This window comes from Callithrix jacchus, chromosome 12, assembly GCF_049354715.1.
Source record: "Callithrix jacchus isolate 240 chromosome 12, calJac240_pri, whole genome shotgun sequence".
Classification (NCBI taxonomy): Eukaryota; Metazoa; Chordata; class Mammalia; order Primates; family Cebidae; genus Callithrix; species Callithrix jacchus.
Genome location: NC_133513.1, coordinates 67,712,213 through 67,738,664, shown reverse-complemented (window position 1 = coordinate 67,738,664; position 26,452 = coordinate 67,712,213). Strand labels below are relative to the sequence as shown.

General features: G+C 42.5%; 1 long non-coding RNA gene across 5 annotated transcripts in view; it reads right to left on the bottom strand.

Moving 5' to 3' along the window:
* Positions 1-26,452, bottom strand: part of LOC118146328 (uncharacterized) — a 200,056-nt gene that overhangs the window by 162,658 nt on the left and 10,946 nt on the right. For 3 of the 5 annotated variants that reach the window (XR_004732023.3, XR_013524961.1, XR_004732022.3), the window contains one exon: positions 26,122-26,223. This is a non-coding gene — a long non-coding RNA (uncharacterized LOC118146328). The remainder of the gene's footprint in view (positions 1-26,121; positions 26,224-26,452) is intronic. The other 2 variants (XR_013524962.1, XR_013524963.1) reach the window with 1 other exon arrangement.

The following is a 26,452-nucleotide window of genomic DNA, read 5'->3' as shown; positions in this document are numbered from 1 at the left end:
AGCTTTCAATCTCCTGCCAACCCTCTCATTTGCTAAACCTGGCCCTGGGCCAGGAGGCCTAAGCTGACCTGGAAGCCTCGGCAACACAGCCTGTAGGAGTCAGCCCCTTCTGATAATAGAGGCTAGAAGGGGAAGAATGAGGAATGAGCCCAAGAATTAAATGCCTGAGACTAGTACAAGATGGCTGAGTGGCAGAGCCCAGCAAGCCATGGCCCAGTAGAAGTGTAGTGGGATCCCTGGAGGCTGCCATGCAAGGGTGAGGGAAAAGAAGCAGTACCACTCAAAGGGCACCCAGGCACTCTCCAGCTTGTGTGTGTCAGTCAAGCAACCAATGATCCAATGTCCCATGAGACAGCAACCACACATCCCACCCAGGCTGAGGGAGCCACTTGCCAGGACAGTGGCATCACCAGCACCTGAGAGCAGACCAGCCAGAAACAAGTGGGTGGGCCTTGCTGAAGAATACTTGACTCCATCCCAGTTGATCAAGTTCATTTCCATTCATGCATCCTTACCTGTGCGAGTAGACCTCCCCTCCTCCCTTCCTCTCTGGCAATGGAGGGGCACAGACAACACAAGGTCCCAGAGGGGGTAAGGGAAAATCTTTGAGAAGAGGGCAGAAACCATAAAATTGGTGTACTAAACTGGACAGCAATAATTACATCAATATCTAATTTGAATTGGTTATTTATTTTATATTCAATTATTTTAAACCACAAGTGACTTAAAAATTTTAGGTTCAGACCCAATTTAATAGTTCGGATTAAATCAGGTGGGAAATGAGAACCTGTAAGAGAAACGTAAGTGCTTTTATAAAGAAAATTAAGCATTTTATGCACATAGCTGAGAGGTGACTATTTAATCATTAATAGCACACTAAATATACAGGACATCCTTAAACCACGAAGGAAAGACAGCTGGAAAATACGGAATTTCCTCACTGTCAATATTGGTGGGCAAGGCCCGGGAGGTGGCTTGCACCTGTAATTCCAGCTACTCAGAGGCAGAAGGATAGATAACTTGATCCCAGGAGTTCCAGACTGCCGTTCAAGGCTCTGTTGCACCACCGCACTCCAGGCCTGGGGGTGGAGCCAGCCACAAGGTTGAGCCTGTGGGCGGAGCCAACCACTGGGCGTTGCTGATGAGGGAGGGGCCAATCTCTGGGTTGGGCCGATGGGATGAAGTCAGTACCTGGTCAACAGAGCAAGGCCCGTCTTTTAAAAAAAAAAAAAAGTAAAAATATTGGTAGGTAAGACTGGAGAGCAGTGTATGCAACAGAACAACCACGGACAGCTCTCCTTTCTTCTCTGTCAGTTGAGGAAGATCTCATAAAGGCAATGGATATTGAGGATTTTTGATGATTCGAAATAATTATGCGACAGACTTAGGGAATGGAAATTCTGGGCAAATGTTTCTCCTTGAAGAAAGATCAAAGACAGTAGTGAGGGTGAGTGGCTGAAGGGGGCTTCCCAGAGGTGTCTGGTGTATTAACCTCTCAGCTCCAAGCCCTCCCTTCTGTGTTCTGCTTGGTGATGCCGGAGCCGGGTTCTGCAAACCTTATCTCACCTTCGCCAGCTGGGTTGTGTTAGTACTGCTCATGGGGGGCGGGCAGAAGAGGAGACTGCAGAAGAAGGGTAAAAGGGCTTGCTCATTCCTGTTCTGCTTCTTGTTTCTATGGTTTCTTTTCTATGGCCTTCATCCGAGCTATAGTAATCGGTTCCAGTTTCCAGAGTTGATTTTTTTTTTTTTTTTTTTTTTTTTGAGACGGAGTTTTGCTGTTGTTACCCAGACTGGAGTGCAATGGCACGATCTCGGCTCACCACAACCTCCGCCTTCTGGGTTCAAGCAATTCTCCTGCCTCAGCCTCCCGAGTAGCTGGGACTACAGGTGCGCACCACCATGCCCAGGTAATTTTTGTATTTTTAGTAGAGACAAGGTTTCACCTTGTTGACCAGGATGGTCTCGATCTCTTCACCTCGTGATCCACCTGCCTCGGCCTCCCAAAGGGCTGGGATTATAGGCGTGAGCCACCTCGCACGGTCCAAGTTTTGTCCGCACTTTCGAACTGCCCCAGGGGAACCTGCACCAGCTGGTCATGCCCTGCCCACACACAGCGGTCTTGACCTCAGCTCTTTGTACTCCCTTCTCCAAGCTTCTAGGTTCCTGACCACTCCAGCATCCTCCCTCTGCTCCCCTAGCTGCTTCCTATAGTGAAGACTTCAGTGATATCACCTGGATGTATTTTCAGTTCTCCATTACCTGTTTACCTATCTCCTTATTAAACCCTTACTATTGTAATATCTTATGTGATTTCTGTTTTCCTGACTGGACACTAACTGATACCATCCTGCAGGAGATAGGAGAAAGGCACAAGATTTAACTAACATTTAAATGAAGATGAGAGAAGCGAGGTAATAACCGAGATACCAAGATAATAACAAAGGGAATATCAAGGTACAAACAAGGTGTGACAAGATATGCATCCACTACAACCCACAGCTGTGACTGTGTTCTTTCAGTGAACGCGAGGGAGTACTACGGGTGCCTTAAATTGGTGGCAAAACATCCATACCTCGAAGTTCAAAGTACATGATAAACATGCTTTTATAGCAGGTTTACATTAGGGTGGAGAGGAATATATCTATTTGTGTGTCAAGTGCTCTTGTTGGATAACCTTATGTAAACATCAGGCCATTTATAAAAATCTTGAGATTTTCTGTTGAGCCTATCTGATGGAATTCCTGCAGACTGAACACACAGGGACAAGTGACCCTATTCAGGGTCCTGATTTGTCATTAACCTAGTCAGAGACCCCCGATGGAACACACTGGAATTCCCAATTATGGGAAATGGCCTAGAAGTCTCCTAGAAGAGAAGACAGACCAGCAGGAAAGCTGTCGCCTGTTGAAGATACTGAGCACCAAGGAGTGGTCGGTCTTCTCAAGCACCATGGAAACCAGAAAGAGGCACGGAGATGACTTTCCACGTGGGTTTAGGAGTGAGAGGATCTTCAGTGATCTTAGTAAGTGTGGTCTCTGTAAAGCGGGGGTGGCAGAGGCTGGTGTGGACAGACTCTAGGAGTGAGTCAGGGCAGATTTTTGATGCATCATTTCACTAGTGCTTGGGAGTTGCTAGCAAGCAGGTGCAGAGCTGGGTGGTGTCTGCTAACGCCGACCTCCAGCACTCTGGTTGGCACTGATTGCTGTCTGAGCACAGCCTGGTGCATAAACCGGATCTAATAAGGCCTGGGGAATCATATTCTCCTCTACTCAAAGCTCATTTTCAAATGGACTGCAATGGATTTTTCCCTCAACTCCAGTAGCCCAAACCCAGTAGATGATCCAAAAATGGTTAGTATTCTTCTCCCTTTCATACTACAAAGGTATAAAAACGCATCCTTTTGTCACAGAAGGAAGACTTTGGCATTTGCCTCTCCTTTATGGAAGAGAGAGAGATTGTGTCTGTTGCGTATAATCTCACTGAGAATGGGAGGGAGGATTGGAGCATGCTGATCAGTCCCTGTTGCTCTGAGGTTGAACAGAGCTTCAGTCCCAGCTGGGTCACTTACTCATTGTGGGCCCAGAAACTTACCTAACCTGCCTGACCTGTAGTCTCTTCATCTAGATTATAAAGGAGATTACTGCATCTTCCCCTGTGAGCTGTTGTTGGAAATAAATTAAGCAAGCATCTAGTACCCAGCCTGGTATAGAGTAGGTCTACTGGTCAATGTGAGATCTGGTTAGTTGGTTTTAGGGGCCTATCTAAAAAGTCCTTAGGTTGTATAATTCTATCTACCAAACTTCCTTCAGAGAAAACTATTTAAACTCTGTGTCATATGCTCTGGGGAGATTTGCAAGATATTGGAAGATCTCTTATCTAAGGACAAACCTGCTGATTACATGTTAGTTTTTGCCTCACATCCTTTCAACATGGTTAGAGCTATGGCTTCCTCTCGATGGATGTCTGGGTTAAGAGGAATTTAAGAATCTTTGGGGCTAAGGAAAAGAAATAAAGGCAACATTTCAGACAGAAGGCTCAACTGCTCTGTTCTAGATCATATGCAGCGGTACCCTAGACTGCAAAGAGATATAATGCACATTTGAGATTTTCCCCTTTCCTCCTGCAGCCACATTGATTTCTTGGGATTATTTGTTTGCTGGTTTGTAGTGATCTATCTTCCCCAACTCTCAGCCCTACAGGGTGTAGGAATCCACCCTTGGCCTGTCCATAAGCCAATGGGATCACTGGCCTTCCCTAGTCCTAGTGATTTGTTCAGGGGTATGTTTGTGACCTAAATTGATCCAATCATGGTGGAATTTCAGGGATTTGGCACATAATTCTAGGTCAAAATGTTTGCTCTCTTTTGGTGAGTTTGGCCTTGTGATAAGGTAAACCTGGAACTTCTGGGGCACATTGTGGAGGCTGGAAATGAATCCAACATAGTAGAGAGCAGAGTTAAGCGGAATTAAATTGGACTCCAAATCAAGTCAAACCCAAAGCACATTTTGAGTTTTCAATGACCAGAGACACCAAGTTCCCCATTATACTTAGGCCACATCAAGACTGAATTTTTGTCACTTACAAAAGCAAAAGTTGTGACTGATACCAGAGGCAACTCTAGAGAATATTTGAACAAGTATTTACCAGAAGAAAGAAAATTCTGATTCTCCCTGAGCTGCTACAGAATTTATGATTGAGCACTTTCTTTCAGACACTGCTTTGTATGTATCTGCTGCCTTAGTCCATTTGAGCTGCTATAACAAAATACTATAAACTGGGTGGCTTGTAAACTACAGAAATGTATTGCTCACAGTTCTTGAGGCTGGGAAGTACAAGATCACGGCACCAATAGATTTGGTGTCCAATGAGTATTCACTTGCCAATTCATAGATGATACCTTCTGACTGTGCCCTCATGTGGTGGCAGGGGCTAGCTAGCTCTCTGAGATGAATCTCTTTTATAAGGCTAATTCCAGTCATAAGGGCTCTACCCTTAAGACCTAATCACCTCCCAAAGGCCCCATCTTCTAATACCATCACCTTGGGGATTACCATTTCAACATATAAATTTGGGGGGACACAACTATTCAGATCATAGCATCTGCCAAAGAAAATCCTACTGGCATCCTCCAACAGAGACACTGAAAAGAAATCAGAACACTTTGACTTAAATTCATAAGTGCCTTTCATGCAGAGCCCTGAAAAGATTATATTTTAATTTTAATTAAATTTTCAAACTACAATAGTCATTTTTAAGACACATTCTATTAATAACAGCATAGGATGGGATAATGAAAATTACAATAAAACCTTGTAACTACTGCTATCATACGAGGGGGTGTCAGAACCCCAGAACTTTCAAGGAGATACACACCTTTAAAGAAGAGAACCCTCCCCCCATTCTATGACTGAGCAATGCTTTCTCCTTCAGGAGCTATGTCTCCAGTGTTCTGTGGGCACCATGTGATACCACTTTGCAACCAAAAACTAGTTTCCTTGGTCGTGGCTCAGATGCTAATTGCCTTGAAGAGTAAATGAGTCATAATTTGTACCAGAGATGTTGCTGTAATTATAAAACAATGCAAGAGCCAGAACTTTTCATTGTTTCTACTTCAATAATAGACCTTGGGCTTCTTTGTGGGCTAGAAGCTCAGCCATTGGCAGGCTCAAAATCTGCTGTCCTTGACTCTTTGTCATTTCCATTTCTGCCCTGAGGGCCAACAAGGTTAACTTGATCTTTATCTCCAAATGCAGAGGGGTCTCTGGCAGATTACTGCTAGGTTCCATGTGAAGCAGCATCATACTTTTTTTTTCCTACTGCACACTGCATGTAACAGCTATTCTGTAGGAGATAGAGGCCAGCCAGTGAAAGAGGTTTAAATGATACTAATGGAATCCATCCATCTTCCCTACAAGCCTAGCATCCCCAGAAATGCACCTTCTAACACATTTCTACCTGGAAAGATGCCTGGTAATAGCATGGTGGGAAAAATCCATCTTACTTTTTTTCTTTCCTTCCTTCCTTCCTCCTTTCCTTTCCTTTCTACCTTCCTTCCTTCCTTCCTTCCTTCCTTCCTTCCTTCCTTCCTTCCTTCCTTCCTTCCTTCCTTCTTTCCTTCTTTCCTCTCTCCCTCCCTCCCTCCTTCCCTTGCTCCCGACCCTCCTTCCTTCCTTTTTCTTTCCTTTTTAGTAGCTCCTCTAATGGGCTTGGAATTTTTCCTTAAAGACTTCTGGCAGATAAATTAAAGAGATTTCCTAGACTTATAGTTTCCACCATTGATTTTGTTGTTGTTGTTGTTGTATCAGCTAGAGCTTTTTAGTTGCAAGCTACAGATACCGATCTTGGAAAACTTAAGCAAAAAAAGAATTTATTGAAAAGATATAAGACAGCTGACAGAATTGAAGGAAAAACTAAAGAATCTGGCATGGAAAGGAAAACTAAAGAATCTGGCATGGAAAAGTCGAGAACCAGAGCCGATTTAAAATTCAGGTAGCAGCACCTATGAATAATCTTTTCAGGGCTCTGCAACAATCATTTTCCTTTTTTGCAATAATGTTGCTGAAAAGCCAAATTCCTGGAGAGAGAGTCCCATGGGACTAGATTGGTTCAGCTGCCTCTGGCCCTTCAGCTGCCTGGGGCTTGGCTTTCAGGCACCTTGATTGACAGATCCACCAAATCAGCTCCCAAAAGAGGAGGAGTTCCTGCAATTGTTTATGGGGGTTGGGGGGAGGAAAAAATGGCATCAGGGTGAACAAAATCAGTCGATGCCATTTATAGTATATCTGATCAGGCTGCCTCCTCTATCTGGAATGCCCTTCTCCACTGCAGACCCTACTCAGCCTTTCAAATCTAGCTTAGATACCACCTCATCCAGGAAGCCTTCCCTGAGCCAAACACATACCCTCACCAGCTGCTGAGTTAGGCATCCCACAGCCTCCTGGGTTTCCTTCTCTTACTGCCCTTAAACAATGAAGTGTAATTATTTGAGTGTCTGACTTTCTAGAGAGAAGAAACAATTTACTATTCAATCTTCTATTCCTAGCACCTAGAATGCACTCATCAGATACTTCTTGGATGACTGGTTAGAAAGAAAAATGGACAGTAAATGAATCTGATATTTCCTATAATTTGGACCATATTGGCCTAAATTATAGCTATATCTTCATAATAGAGAGAAAGAACCAACTGTAATGTATTGATCTAATCAGTATTATTTTCATGGCAATAACCATACAAGTTCTTAAAGGATTTGTTGCAACTTTGGGGACACAAAATATAAATACCTGTTTACCTTGTGCTAACTAGCTCATTTTTCATCTGCTGTCACCTCCTGCCCCAGGGACACAGACAAAGAGTGCAGGTGATCACTGTCATCCTCCTAAGCCAGGGAATGAACATGGAGACTTGCTATGTTTCTAAGTACACAGATGTATTAGCTTCCTGAGGATGGCTTATATTCTGGTCTACATGGTATCTGTTCCAAAGCAGAAGCAAGGATATCAGAAGCTGTGTCCACACTTGAATAGTTCACTCTTTTTCTGCAGATTTGTATTGCCATCTCTGTTATGAACCAAATTTCCATGTATTCATGGGTCTTTTTCTAGAACTTTTCCCTTTCGATTTGTCTCTCCCTATGCAAATACCAAACTCTTTAATTACTTTCAGAAGGCAGTTTTTATTGACACTGCACCATTTTTTGGGTGAGATGTGACTACCTCCAGGAAGCGTGATGCTCTAAATCAATGGCAATGCCATGTGCATACTGTCCTTGGATTCCTTCCAGTCTGTCAATCCATTGAGAGGAGTTTTGGTGGAGAAAGTCTGAGGGAGATCCAGAGAACACGGGGCTCCAGGAAAGGGGAAAGGAGAGAGACTCAGGGAGAGGGTCTCTCCAGCAAGAAGCAAAACATGGCACCTCCAATTACTCAAACATTTTCTAGGCTTGGGCCTGAACATAGATACATTTGCCCAGAAATAGGGTGTTCCAATATATAAATGTACCCCACAGCATTCTGTAACTCTTATCATAAAATCATAACCAGACAATAGCTAATATTTATTGACACCTAGGCTAAACATTGATAATAAATATGACTTTATTAAATCTCATAACATGGGCAATTTCCCTGAAATATAGATGAGAAAATTGAAACTCAGAGAAGCGGAGTGATTTGCCCAAGGTCACACAGCCAGTTAGTGGGAAAACGCAGTATACCCTCCTCGCTACTGTGTTCCACTGCCTCCATGTTGTGGAATGTACCACATTAGAGTGAGATTACTTGCTTTTGAAGGGAGAGAGTGAATCTTGTTTTACCATTACGTTCTCAGCCCAAGCACCGTGTTAGTCACACAATAGGCTCTCAATCAATATTTGTAGACAAGAATGAATAGATGCATGTTAGCTGTGGAGTCTGTGGTTTCTGAGTCATGAAAGGTCTAAGTGGTTTATTTAGTTGTCTGAGGGAGAAGAGTCTTCACCTTACTTCCTCTGAAAGCCACGCCAAGCCTCTTTTCTTCTTACCCTCAGATGATAAGCTGAGTTACAAATACGCAGCAAAGTCCTTCCACCTACACAGATCCTAGGAGTGTACAAATTGATTTGGGGGGTGGGAGAATCAGGCACACAAAGGTCAGTGCCAGCAGCACTTGCAGCTTGGACATTTGCTTCCAACTCCTAGAAATAATCTCCCCTTTCCCCTGATGTTTCCATGTCATCGGCTTTGTTTCTCAGCAGAGGCATATGTAACTCTTCCTCCTCATGAGGCTGTGTGCTAAATCTGAAAAACCGTTTGCAGCTCGACCCCACAAAGATTGCTGCTGCAGTGGGGATTCCCTGCCAGCACAGAGCCCCTTGCTGCCGAGTGGATTTCCCCGATACGATAAGTGAGTGGGCCACTGGTCCCTGGGGGATTGTCAGCACCATAACTTCTGTGGAAAAAAAAAAAAAGTGTTGTGGGGGTGGGGTTGGGAGAAAGGGATCTGTAAGGGGAGGCCATAGTGAGTTGGGAACCGGTTTGGAAGGCATGGGTCTCTCTTCTGCAGAACTAAGTGGCTTCATCAGTGATGGCTTCATGGCAGTTAGGCCTCTATCATCAACCCACACCTTGGATTAACTAGTTTAGCACCTCTGAATGGAGCTCAGCCTCAGAATTACTCAGGCCCCATGTGGCCTCTGTTCCAGCAATACACATTTGGAAAGCTTTGCATCTGAGGAAATGCCTCCTGTGAGTTTTTTGTTCTAGGAACTCACATCTGCTGTCAAGATCATTCACCCAGATTCTGACATTGATCCAGAATTTCCTAGAAAACTCTGCTTTCTGACTGCTGCTATAATTTATGGCTCCCAGATCAGCCTTTACCACCAGACCTTGCCATACTCCTTGCTGTGACTTCTTGCCCTGTCTCCATAAGCATTGCTCTTTGGAGCTCCCACATGACTTGACAGGCAACCCCATGGCCTAGAAAAGTCTCCTCACTTTCAACGGTCCATTCACTCATTCAACAAACATTTCCTAACACCTACTGTGTTCCAGGCACTCGTCTAGGCATTGGGATGCAACAATAAACAGGCAAAGTCTGTGCTCTTAAAGTCTTGCACTCTAGTGGAGAAGACAGAAAATCTACACATAGATAAAGAGCTATTAAACATAATATTCAGTAGTAATGAGCAGCACCATGAAGCAAAAATTAAGTAAGGTTAAAGAATTGAGATTGGCCTGTGAGGGGACAGCACTTCAGATAGACGGGTCAAGGAAGAAGACGGCATTGAAGGAGACCTGAATGAATGAAGGAGATTATGGGGGGAACACACCCGGTAAAAGGGTCGAGGCAGAAATGTGCTTGGCAAGATTAAGGACAACAGTAGGTCAAGGTGCCTGGAAGAGAGAGCAAGAGAGAGGAGAGAGAGAGGAAAACAGAGAAGGTATGAAAGGAAACAAGTATATCATGATGTGCTCCTAATCAGCCATTCTTCTTAGCCCATGAGACCTCAGCCTAGATCAACAAACTATCAACTGCATCTTACCCAAATTATAGACACTAGCATAAAGAGAAATGGAAAATTTCATGAATTTACCCTTTGCAAATTGATCCAATGACAGTAAAGGAAGGCAGTACCAGGAATTCCTGAAGCCTATCTGGGGCCAGTGGAGACATAGTAATTACATAGGACTATGGAATAAAGCAGAAAAAGGCCCCTCGGTAGTCCTGGAAAATATGTGGTACATGTGTCACCTCTCCCCACCTCCAAACCCAAGCTCACAAGCCTATTGCCAATCAACAATGTCATTCTCATTCACTGAGATGGGATTAGTCAGCCTGACAGATTATTGACATTCTGGCTCCTGAGTTACCTATAATGGTTTAGTTTTTCAAGATCAGACACACTATTAAATATCCTTTGGCAACCTCCTATCTCTGACAGCTTTCAGTCACATTATAAATGAAGTAGCAAAGGAAATATATTTATTAAGCTTTAACCTGAACCCTTTACATAAACTATAGTGTTATGTTTCAACAAAGCTCATTTTTTATGACAGTTTAAATAACACTCAGGTACGCTCAGGCATCCAGTGCCTTCGACAGTCACCAACTCACTTCACTGTGCTGTGTTTGACACATCTGCCATTTCTGAGTGATTCTGTATGTCTCACACTTTTGCTTACCTGCTTCCCAATCAGTACTCCAATTTTGCCATTCTTTCTGTACATGACACTAGGCAGTCAAACCATATATGCACTTAATTCTGCCAAGGATCTCTGTAAATACTCTTAAGGTCTCATGCTAATGATGGGAATTTCTGAAATTGTGACACAACTTCTGGGAAGAAAGCTACTTTGGGTCTGGGAAAGGAAGGGGTTTTAGCACTTTTGCAAACATTGTATCAGAAAGGCAACCATCTAGGTAGGTTGCCATATATTACTGCATGCCACAGAAAGCTAGTTCTCTGCTTATGCTCAAAATAAAGGAAGTGAGTCTTGCCAAAAGCCATTTTTAACAATCTCTGGGGCAGAAGAACATTAATGTGCTATCTTGATTCTTCCAAAGCTCTTCTACTAATTCCACATGCATACCTCCATGTCCAGGTGTCACTTGGGTGGACTTCATCCACACCAAGCTACAGGATGAAGAGGCTCAGAAGGGAAATTTCTTACGTGTATAGTACTGTAACCACATCCTGCTCAGAAAGGATGGGCTGCACTGTAGGTCACTGCCCAATGCATCTAAATGCATAGACTATTTTTTTTTTGGTTGTTTATTTTATTTGGGGCTATGGACTTGGACTTTTCAGAAAATTCTCTGTCATCATTATCAACACAATCTTTCTTATACTTCAGGGAGTTTACTAACCCCACCCACACAAATAGAATGACTCATCCGGAGGGGTCTGAGTTGGTGTCTGGTAAGACAGTGAGATTAAACAACTGCTTCAAAAAGCAATGTCCTAAATTGCTCCTGTAGCAATTCCCCCTAGGAAGAAAGGCCCAAAAAGAGGGCATCCAGATACTATTTCATAGATACATCAGACAGGTCCCAGCAGAAAACAATGGCACGCTCAAATTGTGTAATAGGAGGAGGGTTTATGATAAAGAAACTCTTTTCAGAGAAATGGTCAGGCTACAAGGGAAACCACCAGAAAAAATCATGTAGCATTTGGATCTGGCAATTGTGGTACTCCCCATACTATCTCCAGGCCTGAAAAGGTGAGGGGAAGGAGCTGTTTCCAAGGAGAAAGAGAATGGTGGGGAGAGGTCCCTGACAGGAGGCAGGAGCTATGACTCATAGTACTAGGACCCAGGCAGTCTGCACTGTCCCCACAGGAAGAGAGTCAAGAGAATCGATACCCCAATCACGCTCTCATCTGCTCAGCATATCTCTTTCTGGTGCCTCTAACTGGCCAATTCCAACAGGAAGCCAAGGGCAAGGAAGCCCAGCAATGCAGCCAGTGGTCCCCAGGCAGAGCGCAGGGTGGCAAAAAGTGGACACTGGGTCTAGAGGGCTGATCTGAAGACACACAGCAGATACAGTACATGTGTGTATATTCAAGTGATTCAAGTCCAAGCAAAAGAAGACTTTTCTATAAGCCTTCTTTTGCTAGAAAATTCTATAACTCTATATATATTTCCCTTTTTATTGCATTGTCTGTTTTTCTTTCATTTTCCTTTCATTTTCCCTTTTTATTTCTCCCTGAACCACCCAAGTACTCCCTTAAAAGAATATCTAAATCCAAGGTAGTAAATAGATTTTTCTCACATATATCAGTACCAAGTTGTACCTGACTGTAAGGTAATGTTGAGAATTGGGAGGCCCCACTGGCTTCAGAAGGAATTGAGTGCCATGTTGGTGAGCAATGTCTGCCATGGACTCCGGAAGGCTGAGGGCCAAATTAATATCTACATGAACTAAAGCAAAAGGAGGAATTGAGGTCATTATTACCCTTGTCATCTGGCTAAAAACAAATTTACCAAAATTATTCTCTTTAAGTGTGTATATGATGTATGTTTATGTAAACTTCAACCTATTTACTTTCTCCAATACAAAAAAAAATTTTAAGATAAATATTGCATATACTATATCACACACATTTCTGGGAGCATGAATAGATTGTCTTGATACTTCTGATTTTATTCTCCTGATGGTTTTCGTGTTTACATGTCCAAATGGCACTGGTGATCTTACAAAATTACCTGTTATTTTTATGTTTATGTTCTAGATCTGTGCTGTCTAGTATTGCAACCATGAGTCATATGCAGCTATTTAAATTCAATCAGAATTAAATAATATTTTAAAACTCAGCTCTTCAGTCACACACACACACAAAAATACACACTTGAAGTGTTTAATAGTCACATGTAACAGTGCAAATATAGAGCAGTTCCATCATTGTAGAAAGTTCTATTGGAAGGTGTTGCTCTAGATCCCAGAGCTAATTCTTGGACGAAGCGAAACTGATGTGTTTATAAGCATCATTTAAGCTTTCAACAACCCTATTATGTATGAGGCAGCAAGCTAAGTCCTTTATACACATTATCTCATTTAATCTTCAGAACCACCCTATGAGGGAGAATTATTACTCTCATATTACAGATAAGGCCCAGAAACGTAAAGTAACTCATCCTATAACCACAAGGTAGTAATTAAAGGAGCTCAAATTCAAAACTAGATCTTTCTGACATCAAAGCTCATACTCTTTACCATTATATCCCACCTGTGAAAGAAATAACAACTCTATGGAATAATCCACCTAGTTTTGCATTTAACACCTGAGGCACCCTCGGGATGCCTCTATTAACAAAGTTGAAATGACAATTTATTTCCAAAACCAGATTCTTCCTTACGTAATAGATTGTCATCTGTTGTTCATAATAAAGCTAAGTATGATATGTTCTTGAATTAACCCTGTCACTATCTTTAGTATTGTGAATGTGAGTTAATAAGCAAATGAATAATTGTTGTAATATTCATCCCATCTGTCTCAGTCTGGGTCCTATCAGAAAACAAATGGCACACTCAAACTGGGCAATTAACTCTATGACTATTTATCAAGGTATGGACAGTGTCCAGGAAAATAAGCAAGTTTGAAAAGTGGATACCCATGGTGAGCAAGAGTCAGAGCCATTAGTACTTGAAGCCTACAGTAGATGAAGAGCAAGGAAAATAATACTTCCTAGAATCAGAAGGGGCAGCTGTATGAAGAAGGCACCTGATGGAAGCTGTGGCTTTTTGTAGAGGGATATCGTCAACTTATAATGACTCAGCAAAGAGAGAGTCACTTCACTCACTTCCTAACCTCCCAGGTGAGGGCAAGTTCATCGATTAAGACAGTCCATACAGTACAGCCTCATGGGGTACCCAGCAAGAGGGAGACAGGTGGAAGAGGGATCCAGGGGGGACAAATACAAGATGCCATGCACATTATCTATTAGAGTTGTTTGGAAAAAGACAAAGGATAGCCATGCATGAGCTGAATATGAATGGGGATAAGGTCAGCCAACACCAGACTTCTCTAAATCACAGAGAGTCACTCATGGCCAGTTAGATCCTCAAGGGAGAGGAGATGCCCAACCTCAGGGCCAGGCAGGCCATGGGTCTCCTCTCACCACCAGTTCCTATAAGTAACTAAATACTGAACTTTGCTGTGGGATTTCCTTCATGCCATGGCCAAGGACGTGGCAACTATATCATGGGGTTAACCTGAAGCCAATAAGCACAGGCTTGATTGTAAAGGCTGCTAGGTCAGTGGCCCAAGAATTGACAGCTAGACTCGCAGTATTGAGAACAAGGATCATGGGTAGTCTACATCCCAGGGCCACTTCTATAGAGCAATGGAATTTAACTTTGGAGACTGATCTTTGAATCACTATTTATCACCTGCCTATTCCATCCCAGATACCTGTGTGTCAATCATTCAGCTTATCTCACCATTACCTGGCACACCATTTCCTTTCCTGCAGTTATGACTTGGCATGTGATTCTTCCTATGCCTGATTTCCCCTCCCTGGCTTGGTCTGATAAACTCCTACTCTAACTTCAAAACCCACCTTGTGTATCACATCCTCTGAGAAGCCTTTCCAATTTCTGCCACACAGACTAAAGTCCTCCCTCCCTGAGACCTCTGTGGCTCCTGACTCATCCTGCCATGATAGTGGGTATCAGAATAGAGTGAAATTAATCTATTCAGCTAGTGGGGAGCTAGTGCTTAGCCTGGAAGAAGTTGGTTTTCATTAAATTTTAGTACATAAGTACCTTTCAAAGGCACTGTATTGGGCATTGTGGGAATGGGTATGGGAGTTGTGGTGATGTGGGAGGAAAAAGGCAGATAATAAAGGGTAAATAAAGTTACCCATCCCTGCCCTTAAAGATGAGACTATAAGACAAAACACAGAATGCCCAGTTACCTTTGGGATTAAATTAGCATATGAAAGATGCTCACATCATAGGTCATCAGGGAAATGCAAATTATTAATAAAACAATGATGAGATTACCACTACACACCCACTAGATGGCCAAAGTCAACAACCCTGACAACATCAAAGGCTGGCGAGGATGTGGAGCCACAAGAACACTCATTTGTTAACGATGAAAACAAAACATGATATGGAGCTTTGGAAGATGGTTTGTCAATTTCTTACAGAACTGAACATACTCTTACCATACGATCCAGCAATCAGGCTCCTTGGTATTTACCCAGATGAGCTGAAAACATGTCTACACAAAACCTGCACACAGATGTTTAGAGCAGCTGTATTCATAATTGCCAAACTTGGAAACAACCAATGGAATATTATTCAACTCTAAAAAGAAAAGAGCTAGCAAGCCATGAAAAGATGTGAAAGAAACTTAAATGTTTATTACTAAGTGAAAGAAGCCAATTTGAAAAGATAGCACCCTGTATGAGTCCAACGATGTGACATTTTGGAACAGACAAAATAGTGGCACCTATAAAAAGATCTGTGGTTTCCAGAGGTTGGAGGTGAGAGGCGATGGAGCATAAATAAGTTTTAGAACAGTGAAACGACTCTGTATGACACTATAGTGGTGGATACATGTCATACATCTGTCCAAACCCATAGAATGTACAACACGAAGAGTAAATAAATCCTTAGGTTAACTATGGACTCTGGGTGATCATGATATATCAATGTAGGTTCCTTAATTGTAAGAAAAGTCCCACTCTGGTGGGGATGTTGATAACAGGAGAGGCTATGCCCCCTTATTATCTGTGGGGTCAGAGCACATCTGAGATATCTCTCTATCTTCCTCTTAATTTTGTTGTGATCTAAAACTGCTCTCTAAAAAGTCTTTAAAATCTTTTGAATTTCAGGTGAGCGATAGATAATTTCTAATATAACTTCTAAAAGTATATGTCATGCAGGCCAGGCATGGTGGCTCACACCTACAATCCCAGCATGTTGGGAGGTGGAGGCAGGTGAATCACTTGAGGTCAGGAATTTGAGACCAGCCTGGCCAACATGGTGAGACCCTGTATCTATTTTAAAAATACAGAAATTAGCCAGGCATGGTGGTGTGTGCCTGTAGTCCCAACTATTCAGGAGGCTGAGGTGAGAGAATTGCTTGAATCCAGGAAGCAGAGGTTGCAGTGAGCTGATATGGTGCCACTGCACTCCAACCTGGGTGACAGAGTGAGACCCTGTCTCAAATAAATAAATAAATAAATAAATAAAATAAAGTGTATGTGTCATGCAGATAGACTCAAATATTCATGGGATAAACATAAACAAATAAAAACTTATATTTATAGTAAATACAACTATGTTATGATCATTTTATTTTGATTTTTAAATGAGTCTCTTGATTTAATCAGGGCTTTAGGATCATAGGGGATTAGTCACTCTCATAATGATGCATTTATTCTGGGACAGTTTTAACTTTCTTTGTCTACTTCAGAAATGGCTGCAGGAATACCTAAAATGAGTAACGGGCATCTAACACACCTTTACTAAAACCTGATTCCTTGGGGCAGGGGAAGACCCTCACTGTAGTTGGTGGTACAAATAGACCTTCTCACGTGCCGTTGCCAGGCGTCACGGCCAGACTTCCTGCCACCACCAGTGTGCTTTTGTCCTCCAAATGCACCTCCAATCTCAGCCCCACTCATTGGAATGTTGACATTTACAATGCCATAGTTTGAATTTCATCTAAAATTCAAATTTAACCGGCTGTATTTTAATTTGCTAAATCTGGTAACCTTCCTCAAAGGATTCATATTCTAGTTGCTGAAATAATATGTGAATACATGGGCCATTTGTGCTACCAGAAAAGGCATGCTATGAACACAAGAACGTCGCAGCCAGGGAGTGCTAAGGGGAGCCCAGCGAGAGCCCTCCCTTTCCTGTCGGAACAGAGGGTTCCTGCCAGTAAACATGGCTTCTCTCGGGCTATCCAGGCTTGCAGAAGTACGATGCACTTAAAAGCACCCTGGAATTGAAAGAGAAGACCTGGGCTTAAGTCCTAGGCAGGCCATTTATCAGCTGTGTAACATTCGGAAAAATCACTTAATTTCTTTAAGTCTCATTTTTCTTTCCCATACTGAAATGCTTATAAACAATTTTTTTTTAAAGAGTGTCCTTTGTAGGGACATGGATGAACCTGGAAACCATCATTCTCAGCAAACTGACACAAGAACAGAAACTCAAATACCGCATATTCTCACTCATAGGCAGGTGTTGAACGATGAGAACATACGGACACAGGGAAGGGACCATCCCACACTGAGGTCTGTGGGGGCAACTAGGGGAGGGACAGCGAGGGGTGGGGAGTTAAGGAGGGATAACATGGGGAGAAATGCCAGATATAGCTGATGGGGAGGAAGGCAGCAAACCACATTGCCATGTATGTACCTATGCAACAATCCTGCTTGTTCTCCACATATACCCCAAAACCTAAAAAGCAATAAAATATATTTTTTTAAAAAAGAGTGAGGAGTCTTTTTGTGTGCTTAAGGATTCATACAGGGCCTACTCTGAGAAAAATCAGAATCTTGCTGTAGCATCGTCTACTGCCCTCCCTTTTCTGCCTCCGTATTACTGACAAACCATGGCCCCCAGACATGGCCCAAACCATGACCCAAACCATCTAATGCTTACGCATTTCATGTCTCAGCTCTCAGAATCTTCCATATCAGTAATCAAAAAACTTTTATTGTAAAGGGCCCGATAGTAAATATTTTAGGCTTTGCAGACCATATAATTTATAAATTGTAAACTATTTTAGGGTTTGTGAGTTTCTGTTGCACCCACTCCATTCGTCCACTGCAATGTGATGAAAGCAGCCAGAGATAAAATGTAAATGAACAAGCTGTGGCTGTGTCCCAATACAATTGCATTTATAAACCCTGAATTCAGATTTTGGATAATTTTCTCATGTCGTGATATATTACTTTTCTTTTGACTTCTAAAAAGCCTACAGAAATGCAAAACTAGCATTTAAGACTGCGTTGCTAGTATCTGAAAACTCTTCAACTTGGAGGGATGGTCCATCTCCTAAAATTGGTGACGTAGAGCAGAGTTACAAAAAGAGCGGTTCTGAGTCCTTATCCAGCCCTGGCCTCTGCCTTTTACTTACTATGTGAATCCAGGGAAATTATGTCACTACTTCCTGCCTCATCCTTCATCTGCTTAAAAAAAGACTGGGAGTGAGGGGGCATTTAGCAAGCTGATAAAGTGATTGGGAAACACAAATGAGGAAAATAGAGACATACTTAGCAGTGATGGTCCAAGTGTTGAGTAACATTAAAAATCATACAGCAAGAGAAATAGAGGAATCAAATTGATTTCCTGAGAAAATTTCCACCACAGCTTTTTACTTCATGGAAAGCAAAGTAATGGGTGAAGTCATTTTTCCTTCACACACACTTCACTTTCATGAAGTTTGCCAAAAAGGGGAAGTTTCTGTCAACAGAGGAGCCCTGATGCCCGACTGAGCCCCAAGGGAGCATTTTCTCACAAAAGCCATTTCTGTCCTTTGCCAACCCCTCTGCTCTCTCCCTGCACCACTTCCCACCCCCATCTGGGGCTATTGTCCACAAATCTCACTTTTCCCGGTTAAAGGCTTCATCCCTTTCTCGGGTGGGATTACGGGGCTAACAAATACCAGGTATATTGCAGAGCCAGAAACCAACACGAAACTACAGGGCTTACCAATCATTGTTGTTTTGATGAGATGATGTCAGGAAACTTTTAAAAATGAAAGAAAACCCTTAAAGCTTATGAAAATAAAACGGCCAGGTGAATAGTGACACAGAAAACTCAAGTACAGAAAAAAGAAAGGTGCTTGTTTTAATAACGTGGCTGTTTTGCTGGTGAGACAAGGCAATCAACCTTAAATGACAATCCTAGGGGGATTTTAAAAAGGGCCCTCCAGGTGACATGAGGGGAAAAGATCAGGTTTTGTCAGAAGTAGAAAGCATCCACCAGAACTGAATGATGATTAGAGATAATTAAAGTGAATTACAAGGGTGCCAGAGTACTGGTGCCTACCCAGCAAGTTACAGTACAGTTGAACATCATTTTTAATAACTTCGAATGTGCCACTTTTATTCCTTGGCTAATGAATCTTTCACAGACAACCTCAAGTGTATTTACAGAGCATTTTGGTTCAACCAAGGTTAAAGAAAGTAAGAGACACATTCTCCTTACAGCCTCATTCTCTCTCAGAGGCTTGAGTAAGTGGCTTAAGAGAAGTAACTTGGGGCCAGGCACAGTGGCTCATGCCTGTAATTCCAGGACTTTGGGATGCTGAGGTGAGCACATCACTTGAGGCCAGGAGTTCGAGACCAGCCTGACCAACATGGTGAAATCCCATCTCTACTAAAAATAGAAAACTCAGCCAGATATGATGGCGTGCACTTGTAGTCCCAGCTACCGGGGAGGCTGAGACACGAGAATCGCTTGAACTCAGAAGGCAGAAGTTGCAGTGAGCTGACATCATTGCTGCATTCCAGCCTGAGTGACAGAGTGACACTCTGTAGCAGAGAGAGAGAGAGAGAGAAGCAACGTGGAGCACAAAGGGGAGTGCTAGAATTCAGGGCTTGGTCCTCTTTTGAGGCAGGTGAACGTGACATATTGACTTCTTTGAACCTCAGTTCTTTCATCTGTACAATGAAGATAATGTCCTGAACTTGCCACATACTCTGTCATGAACTTCAAACAACTTGAAATATAAAAGGACTTTGCAAATTATAAAAAACAGGAGTGCTTTTTATGATTATTATTGTGATTCAAGGAGGAATATTCAATCAGGTCAACTGCTAAGCTATTGAACAGCTGCTTCTGTCAGTTGAACAGATGACTTATGAAAGTTAATAAGCACATGTCTTGGTCACCACTTAGGCCTGGTGAGTCACAGCCCCAAACACGAGGCCCAGATCATGGGCTTCATGGGACCAGTACATCTGACCTGGACAGCAGGAGCTTCCAAGCTAAAGAAATCTCGGACTGAATCCCATCTCTGCCCGTTTCTCACTAGGCAAATCCCTTATCAGTTTCTCCATCCCCAAAATTGAGAAAATAATACTACCTGTCAGAGCTGTTGTGATGCTCAGAGATAACACACATCATCTCTGGTGCACAGTAGGTTTTTCACAAATAGGAACAAGTGTGGCTAAGGGAAGAGCTGATGGCTCTGACCCTTACCTGCTATTCTGCAAACGTGCATGAAGATCACTATGTGGACAATCTGCTCACATTCATTCCTACTTCTTGGAAAAAAAAAAAACTAAAGACATGGCTTATGAGTGATGAGATTTGCACCATCACAAATGATAGCACATTATGAACCTACTACTTTCAGTTACTTTTATTATTATAATATAGTTCCTGAGACACCAAAAAGGAAATTCTGATCATTTGACCTGAACTGGTCATAAGATTGCTCCTTAATCTTATTATTCTCACGCTCAAAACTGCCAGCCCTCCCCATCCCTCAACTCTGCCTCTCTGTCTACTGTCGTGAATCCTTTCCAAACTTCTGCCTCACTTTGCCCCTACATCAACCCAACATTCAAGCCAAACTGGACATCTCATTATTTGCCAAAGTCACCCTCTTCCTGGAAAGCCTGACACTGACTTAAACCAGGCATCCTGGAAACAGACACTGAAATACTGAGATTTGTGTGTAGGAGGCTTATTGGGGAAAGTGTCAAGGAACACCTGTGAGGGGGCAAAGGGAGATGCTGAATCATGATGTGTCCACAGCTGAGGACTCAGCTCACATCACAAAAGCTCTGGAGCTGAGATGACCCCTCAGGGTTGCCGGAAATTGTGTTAAGGGGCTGTGACCTCCACCCATTGACCAGTCTCTGGAGATAGGCTGCCCACAGTGAGGGGATATAACCTTCAGATAAGGGCAGAGCTCAAAGAGGAAGTCAACTGAGACCCATCAACAGCCAGCCCTCCCCTCAGCTGGGGAATGTGTATCACCTCCTGAGGGGGCATCTGGGCTGCCCCCTCACCATACTCACTATTCCACTGGCCAGCCCACGAGGCCCATCGTTGCCCCTGCCTCACCATGAAGCCCACTATGACCTGTATTCTCTCCCTGTTTGTACATGAGATATGGCCACACTTGCCACACACTTCCAGGTGTCTCTTGCTGTCACCACTGAGTTCAGAGGTCACAAAGCTCAAAGCCTATATTTGGTGCCACTTCTCAAAATTCCAGTGAATGTAGAGAATGAGAAATTTATACCCCTCAAACATATGCCGTGATGTGTAGTATTCTCATAGTAAAAATTTCCAAGATCTCAGCATATTTAAGTATACTGAATACTTTCTAGGCTGGTTCCTCATTTTGTTTATAGGAAAGAATATTTCATCGGTAATGGTACAACTCTATTCTTACACAATATCCATTGGGGTTTTCATTTCCTTTATTTGCTGAATAATTTTTCTTTATAAAGTACTCTGTTGAAAATGTAACAAGAAGTTCTACATACTGAAAGGAAAATTCAGAGTAGATGAGCAGAGTCAAATTAGTAAGAAAGCTTCCAAATTACACAAAAGTATCAACCATAAAGAATATATGGTTATAGGTGAATGCAATATTCAGCATAAATACACCTGTCCAGCTCCTTACAAAGTGAAGAAATGAAGATTAGTGTCATTTTGGTGTCATCATTTCACATATTGAAATGATTTACTGGATCAAAAACACAAAACTTGGTGCTTTGAAATAAATAGATTGCATAAATTTTAAGACTGAGTGAATGAATGAAGCCATACACTTTACCAAAGGGGAGAGATTACTGGTACATAAAAGATATAAGTAATATTTATATATGCACATTTATAAAATATATAAATTAAATCTTATCATTTTATATACATTATATATGCTTATTTTATATGCATTTATATATATAATGTGTGTACACATGTATGCATTAGGGGAATATACACACATACACATATATCCCTAATAAATTATATATGGCTACTGTCATTTGGGAATTTGTAGCACTTCACTCTGACAGACCATTGTAAAGTGAAAGCCTGAAGTATCTCCAGCTCGAGTTCAACAGTATAGCTATCTACAATGGTCCCTCCAGTGCTTCCAATCTACAATGCCCAACCCTGCACAGTACCACCCTTAGATCCAGGCCTACGGCCCATGGTGCACACCTCAGGGTACCTGTACTTTGGATGTCTTGTGCAAATTTTTCCAAGTCTTCCTCAGGTAACTGGAATCTACCAAGGCCAGCAGTGCCATCAGGGTCAGGCACCCCATCTCACACTGGGACTTGCATGAGCCCTGGCCCCCATTTCTCCTTTTCAGGACATTCTCCAACCCTCTGCCCCAGTGTGGGATTGACCAGATGCCCCAAGGAACCTCTCTGTGGTCATCTGGGCCTGTGGTTAGGCCCTGTTCCCGGACAGTGGTCTGATAAACAGGTTACCCCTACTGTCAAGCATGGTGTTTATTTCATGCCAGAGTGGCAATGACATGCTGATTTAGGGTGATTCACTCATGTTGGACATGGGATTATTCAGGGCTCTGCATTCACTGCCCATCCTGGACTTGAGCTTGGCTTGTGGACCTGCAAACGTTGGTGAAATACCGACCGATCAACAAAGCCAGACTCAAGTCCAGGATGGGCAGAGAATGCAGAACCCTGGTGTTTCTGCCTCCAAACTACAGAATCCCAGGCTGGCAGGGCAGTAGCAGGTGCCCTTCATCCTGTGCAACTCTCACCCAAACTGCTGGCCCCACCCTTGCAGGCTCCTTGCCACATGCCAGATGGTCAGAGGTGGCCTCACCCCTCTCCAGGTTTTCTAGAAACTGTTGTTTCACAATGCAAGTGGCCATGGATCTTTACAATAGATGTTCCCTTATCTTATCGATGTGGATCTTGCATTTTTTCTGGTTGGTCTTTTTGTGGGAATGAAACCACTCTTCTCACTAAGCCCATGGAAGGAGAACCCTAGGAATGCAAAGATTATAGCCCAAAGCATTCAAGAAAAGACACAGTCGAAAGCATGTTATTCTACATTTATGCTATAAAGATGCAAATAATAAATTTAACAGGACCAAAAAGTGAGTTATCATTGTTCCCATTTTTTACATACTCTCAGTAAGGCTTGCATTCATGATAATCAGCTAAGAAGCACAGTAACAATCCTACAGAGAGTCACTGGAGACCAATATTCACAGGGTGCACAAGGAAGGAGGAGGTGCCATGAGGAATGATATGACCAGCACTGCAAAAATGGCTATGAGGAATGTAAAGAGGCAAGAGAGTCTATCTATATTGCTCCCATACAAACAGGCTCCAAAGAGGTCTATGAGTATTATAACACTCTCACAAGCCCTGTGAGGATTATAATAACATATTTCTCACCTTTTTGCCATGATGGGAGATTTGGAGTTAGCCAGAAGGGGTGTATTTGACAACAAAGAACACAGAGACGTGGTTCCTGACCGTGAACAGGAAGCAATGGTGCCTGGACACCATGAAGAATCTTTATACGCACTGACTGCACAAAACCAATTATGTAAGTATCCATGCTTTATCCATTATCCTAAACCTTCATTAATAAATGATAATACCTCACAAGGGTCCATGAATTTTATGTGTTTTAATCCAATTGTTTATATAGAAAGGGGTCCTGAAAAAAAAAATTCCCAGGGCCCTGTAAGCCTAGAGGTGGCCCTGATCCCACATGAGTTAGAAAAATCATCCTGACACCCAGAGATACCAAATGAACGATGACTTTCACAACTCCTTTTCGAGTACAGCAAATTTTCTGAACATTTCCCAGGCTATGATGAATATCATTATTATATTTACTTGATGGTACTGTGTAGTAACCCAATGAAACATCTTCCAGTGGAATTTCTGGGAAATACATTGACTATTAAAATCCAAGTGGATCTTAAGAGCCCAATAAAACCACCTTCCTTGCCCCACGTCAGTGATATTTTCCCATTTCTCCATTTTTACCTCCCATTTGTGATCCACTAAAGTGAAAAATTCTACAATTGTTGTAAATGTCAAATGGAGGTATTTATATTTACAGATAAACTAGCATACCACTAACCCAAGATGCTCACTAGAGCTGACCCAGTTGCTTCACCCAGCTGTCTCTCTCTCACCTTGAAGTAGTTAAAAACCCACACAGACCAATGAAAATGTTTCCTATTTTTCATAAACTCCTGAGAAGGAGACTGCATTGTTCTCCTCAATTACCCACTTCAATGTTTAGCAATGTTTACACTGCTTTTATAGGAGGCACTCATTCTTTATCTGATGAACCTATCTCTGGATTCATGGTCCATTGTCTCTGGGCCCCTAACTACCCAATGACCCCATCCTGTCTATCCAGGCACAAAAGACTTTTGAGGGACAACTAACTTTTCCATGAAGACCTGCCTTAAATCTTTCTAAATTTACCTACCACTCTTGTATATAGACTCAAATTACTTATTTCTTAAAACTTGAAAAAATTCATTCCCAGAGATACTGGTAATTTCTTCCCTAGAAAAATATCTAAGCTCCTTTGACTAACTCTGTATGGTAAGCTACAAATATCAGTCCATTTCCTTTTTAGTTTCATTAATTTCTTTTTCTGGAGAGGTCTGTTTATATATTTCTTTTTCTTTCTTTTTTTTTTTTTTGAGACGGAGTTTCGCTCTTGTTACCCAGGCTGGAGTGCAATGGCGCAATCTCGGCTCACCACGACCTCTGCCTCCTGGGTTCAGGCAATTCTCCTGCCTCAGCCTCCCGAGTAGCCGGGACTACAGGCACACGCCACCATGCCCAGCTAATTTTTTTTTGTATTTTTAGTAGAGATGAGGTTTCACCATGTTGACAGGGATGGTCTCGATCTCTTGACCTTGTGACCCACCTGCCTCGGCCTCCCAAAGTGCTGGGATTACAAGCTTGAGCCACCGCGCCGGCCCTTCTTTTTTTTTTTTTTTAATTGTACTTTAGATTCTGGGGTACATGTGCAGATCATGCAAGATTGTTGCATAGGTACATTCATGGCAAGGTGGTTTGCTACCTCCATCCCCCCATCACTTATACCTGACATTTCTCCCTACCCTCCCTCCCACTATCCCTCCCCTAACCGCCCCACAATGGACCCCAGTGTGTGATGCTCCCCTCTCTGTGTCCACATGTTTTCATTGTTCAACATCCGCCTATGAGTGAGAACATGTAGTGTTTGATTTTCTGTTCTTGTGTCAGTTTGCTGAGAATGATGGTTTTCAGGTTCATCCATGTCCCTACAAAGGACACAAACTCATCATTTTTCATGGTTGCATAGTATTCCATGGTATATATGTGCCATATTTCCTTTGTCCAGTCTATCATTTACACTTCTTCCATTTGCTGCTTTTCCTATTTGAAATCAAGTACTCCTGATTTCAACTCATGTGAAAGAAACATATCATTCAGCCTCTTCTCTAATAGGGGTTTGCTTTACAGCTTTTCCCAATCCCTAAAAAGTAGAAAGGTCAATTCCTATCGTGCCACTTTGTAAGTGAGACCCTACTGTGGTAATACACCCCCAATGAGCCCATCATCCCGCCCTCTAAAATTGCAGAAGAACATGTTTCCCCTTAGATCTCCTCTAGGAAATGCCTGATTGCTTTAGAGGCTTTGGGGCGCATTTGACATCAAGATATGAGAAGTGAAAGCTTAAATGCAGTGATTCACATTTGTAGCAGTTAAAATTTTACATGTTAAAACAAAATGGAGCTCTCTTTAATGCACTGTAAATGAGCTTAAATTAGTTCACAAATTCATAGTGGAAAACTTAAGCTCGACAATCAAGGTAAACTTAGTCACTTCTGGTTTATGCCAGTCTCCTTGGGAGGGCATCACCAGTCATTTCACAAGGTTCCCTTCTCTTTCTTTATTCCTTATACCCATGGGGAGATATACAAGTTGTAGGAGGAGGTGTTTGAAACTTGCTGGCATCGGGCAATAGACATCACGCCAAGGTCATCAGTAGGTGTGATACTCAAAAGATGAAACAAGTAGTTGGAACAGACAGACTGACACAGTGGGACCTTCCTGATGAGTGCCAGCTGATGGCAGCCCTGCCTCCATTGACAATGGCTTCCAAAGGAACATGCTCTTTGACTGTTGGGATCCTTACCAGGGTATCCAAAGCTGAACCACTTACTTCCTGCTCTGTTCTCAAGTTGCCAGTTTTGAAGATCACACAGTTGATTCCAGAAGCTTATAAGCCATTTGATATCTAAATAAGAGAAAGGAAAATTAGAATGCAGCATGATTAACATTTATGTTAATAGCAGTTATGGATTTTATGTGTTATAAAAGTGATAAACCCAAAAGGCCACACAAATACTCATCTCAGGGGAATGGGAAATGTTTGGCTCTCTGGCATCTCCTGGGACTGCAGGCCTGTTGGGTACTGCTTCAGGCTTTCTCTGCCTAGACCTCCTATTCCTGCTGCAGAGCCATGC